This window comes from Dermacentor silvarum, chromosome 7 (genome assembly GCF_013339745.2).
Source record: "Dermacentor silvarum isolate Dsil-2018 chromosome 7, BIME_Dsil_1.4, whole genome shotgun sequence".
Lineage (NCBI taxonomy): Eukaryota > Metazoa > Arthropoda > Arachnida > Ixodida > Ixodidae > Dermacentor > Dermacentor silvarum.
The window spans coordinates 30,727,690-30,732,123 of record NC_051160.1 but is presented as its reverse complement, the minus strand read 5'-3'; the positions used below and the strand labels follow the sequence as shown (position 1 = coordinate 30,732,123).

At 45.8% G+C, this 4,434-nt stretch overlaps 1 non-coding gene across 1 annotated transcript; it reads right to left on the bottom strand.

Annotated features, from left to right (window-relative positions):
- Nucleotides 1-1,529: 1,529 nt before the first annotated feature.
- Nucleotides 1,530-1,694, bottom strand: LOC119459818 (U1 spliceosomal RNA). The gene has a single exon (XR_005193819.1). It is a non-coding gene; the product is annotated as a U1 spliceosomal RNA (small nuclear RNA).
- Nucleotides 1,695-4,434: the final 2,740 nt, after the last annotated feature.

Sequence of the window (4,434 nt, the reverse complement as noted above, 5' to 3'; positions counted from 1 at the left end):
CGAACCACTTAGTTAGGGGAGAGCGGGATATCAACAAGAGGTGGAAAAAGGGAAGTACCAAACACACACACGTGCACCGTCCATCTACCGCATCGCGGCTCGCGCTGGCGTGCAGTAGCCGCCGCAGGTAAACAAAAACACAGCCACCTGTTCAAAAATGTGTGCAATAAAGTGTGATTATAGGAATAGTCGTGTCTTGCGAGTAGAATTTTGATGTCTTCGTCATTTTTTCCGAATTTTGTTCAGTGTTCCTTTTAAAAATTTTTATCACAAGCATTTATCATCGTTATTGCTGGACTGACGCTTATACCCCCACCCCGAAAAATAACTTATCGAGATACGACGAGCAAAAAACCGGCCAATGACGGACGGTCTTAGGTGCGGACCGGCAACCGGCCCGTTGCCAAAAGAACCGGCCCGGCCGGTCCAAAACCGGGCAGGTGGCAACCCTAGTCTGGGATCTGCGTCGCATCTGCTTCCCACCGGGTGCCATGCAGCGTCGTACACAAAGTTGTCACTCAAAGGCTGTTAATTGAAAAAATGAAGTGATTACCAGCTCGTGCATTGACCAATTAACTTCGATTGCCTGTACTGCTCATAGCAAGAAAGGTCTTCAGTAGAAAGCTATCACATATACAGAAATTAAGGCGACATGGCAGACAACAGAGCTACAAAAAAAAAAAGCACCTGTGGCTTTTAAAAAAGCCGGAGTATCACCCGAAAGGCGAAGCATCGATTGCGATAGCAAATTAGTAGACAACTATACTAAGTAATGATAGTGGTTTTATCGGCCACATGAACATGGAACTATTCGCTGACTAACTAAATTAAACAACTTTTCCTTCCATTGCGTTGTACGATTCTCTGCTCGTCGCCGTTGTCACTTGCGTTCGATGTCTCGAGTTTGCTCGGCGGCGCGGTTAGCAACACTCGCCCGCCCCCATTGCCGCTTGCGATTCTTCGAAATTACATTGCTTCAAAATTAAATCTGTCCGTCACACAAGACAACGAATGGCCCATTCCCTCGTGAACGCGGCCTCCCCATTACGACGACAGAAGAGAAGTGAAATTCTAGGCTGGAACGATGAGCGGCAACGCAGCCAGCTGCGGAAGCAGACGACGAACGCGGGAGCAGACGACGAACGCGGGAGCAGACGACGAACGCGGGAGCAGTGGCACGAGCGCGTGCCGAGCACGAGCGCAACCCCGAGGGAGGGGCGCCAACGAGTCAGCTGCGGAAGGAGACCACGACGCTCGAGCCAATGCTGATGATGATACCGCGTACGCGTACGCCGACCCCGACACAAGTGAGCCTATAAAGCTACGCACGTCACCATGTCGTCACAGCACTGCAACCGGTGCCTCCATAGTTGGGAGCCTACTAACACCACCTATAGTCTGCACTCGCCTGCTCGTGCGTAGGCCACCTAATCCACCGCCTCAATGCACACCTGTGTGAGCTGACAACACCCACATTGCGGGGCAGCTACATGATAATTTGAAAGGTCTCACTTTTGATTTGGCTATGGCAGGGGCTGGCGCGTACGCCGAGCCCCACTACCAAAAATTACATGCCCCACGTATCCCGATTTGGGATAGTGGCGTGCTTCAGCCAACCGCAATGCAATGGCAGGCCCTCGGCACGGGACCCCGGCCTCAGTGATCGCCGGGGGGCCCGACACCAGGTAAAGTATGCTCCGCAGCGGGACGTGATAAAGGACCATTACGGGAAGAACAGCATGTGCAACAAGCGCAGAAGTTCGGTTAGAGCCTAGTTGAAAGAGCAGCAAATCAACTAAAGTTTGCAAAATAAAATATATGAACTCAAAAGCATCTTGCACGTAATGTTGTATATAGAGAACGCGGGACAATTGCTTTCCAAGGACGACGTCGATAAAAACTATGTGCACACACGGAAACGACAAGAGGGCGAATGTTCAGTTGCACCCGGTAGCGTTGGTCACCACTAGCGACTGGACCTGCTGAATCACGATTGAATCAAAAGTAAACGAAAAAAAAAATCAGAGCCCTTCCACAAGTCCGAATACGGAAGCCAGCGAAGCTGTGAGTATGGTGGTTCTGATATAGTGAATATTGCTATAGCGAATTTATATATTATCATTATTGACTATACTGAGCCTTCGATCTGAAACCCACAGTGAACGCTTTCATGTAAGACCCGTATATCCCTCCCCGAAATTCCAACCTCAATGAGGAGGCGTTTCTAATGCAACCCAAATTCAACGTATAATTTTTTTTGAACGTTTAATGCCCCAAAACGACCCGAGTAGGTGAAAATACTTTCATATCCGTGGCGTCATACCGACGTCACGGCGTTAAGTTTTTCGGGGCAAGATTAAAAAAAAATTGAGGACAGAAGTTTGGCATATATTTCCTTCATAAAGAAATTGACGTTTCTAAGAAAAGGTTACCTGTCTGATCTTTTATAGTGTTGATTTCATACATTCTATTACGCAACGATTCCGCAGTATTTATATCACATAGGGGCAAAATAAAAAAAGAACATTATCGGGAAGCTTCAAGATCCTAAATACAAAGTAACGCTGAAAGCCTTACGCAAACACCGAAGCGAGGAATCAATATTTTTGGCTGCACATTTCACAAATAAAGTGTGCCATGTAATTTAAGAAGCAATGTTTCGGCACAAGAGTCGTGGCGGAGATTTTCCACGCTGGTGGCCGGGAAACCACGTTTGCCAAATCTTGAGGATCAGTGCATGTCCCCCTGGATCGGCACACACTGTGCTTCCGCGAGGGCACGAATGACCATGAGGACGATGTTGCGGTGACAGGCGCAATGACGACGACGGGACGATGACGGGACGATGACAGGACGATGACAGGACGATGACAGGACGATGACAGGACGATGACAGGACGTCGGCCAGTTCAGTGTGGCACAACCACAACACGGGAAGTTGACACGCTGTATTTATATTGTGTCATTCCTGTAAAGTGGATGCTACAACTCTTTGGTACTCGTTCTTGCCTTTGGAATTTTGATGCGTGCCCGTCTAATTTGCGTGTTATTGTACCATACATATCGGTCAAACTCGGTATACTAGGTAAGTCTCTTAATTTACAAGCGATGTTTCACTCATATGTAAAACACGTTTTGTTGTGCATTTGTACTTTGTAACCTGTTGTCCTCTTTTTTGCCCACCCCTGATGTAGAACCAACCCCATGTGGGGGGGGGGGGGGGGGGTATTGGAGATGTTGTAAATAAATAAATAAATAAATAAATAAATAAATAAATAAATAAATAAATAAATAAAATGAGTGCATTGCTTTCATTCCTTGAACATTTTAAAGTGAGCTTAGAAATAAACTTAAACTAGAATTTGCAGCTATATTCGTAATACAAATAAATGTTATGTACTTTGTGGAGGTCGTATTGACAAACTGATTAACAACATCATTACGTAAAAATCGAGAAAAATCTACGGAAATGGTATAATAATCCAAGCTAAAGGAAAACTGACTTTTGGGTTCACTACTGACTGCACTGATCTACTCACTGATATGATATGATATGGTATGATATGATTGATTGATTCATTCATTCATTTAGTTTAACATCCGAAAGCAACAGCGGGGTTGCGACAGACGCCGTATTGGAAGGTTCGGGAATAATTTCGACCACCATTAGTTCTTTAGCGTTTCTGCATATCATCTCCATCGAAATCCGGAGCTTAGCAGCAGAACACCAAGGTTACGTAATTATTAGACACATGATGACATCTGAGACACTCGCCAAGAAATATGGACAAAGCATACCCTCGGCAAAGTAATATCGCTCAAGCAAATTATCGTTATAAAGATAAATCGAAACAGCCGCTCACGTGTGACGCCTGATTACTTCAGATATCTTGGAGTGCTCATTGCAAAGGGCTCCTGTAGTGGTACCAGTTAGTGAAAGACAGCCATTCAAGCTCTATTTCCTGCATTAGCCGTCTCAAGAGGAGTACTTCTCGGGATTGATTCATCATGCATATTAGAGCCGGCTTCGTTAACGATTATAGATTCGTCGCTGGCCTAATAACGGGCTTCGACGCGTTGCCAAACGACTACGAAACAACCACTGATTGATGTCATCAATGCGATGTGCGACCGCTGTGTAGCCAGTGTTTAAAAGCGTGATAAGTTCCGTGTCGGAGCCTCAATCACAGCGATACCACGAGCCCCGCATCGAGAACATGAAAGCGCAAAGATAAGTTTATTCTGACTCGCTTGGCGTTGGAATCTGTGGCCATACTGCGCAGTGACGGCCTATGTAACTGTACTTGCATGACATTAAAACACTTTATGACACTCAAGTGCTTCCATATGCTAAAGCTGCTTTTCAAATTTTCTATTCTGTGTGTGTGTGTGTGCATTTACCTACGACAGTAAAAAAAATAAAGCTGAAACGTA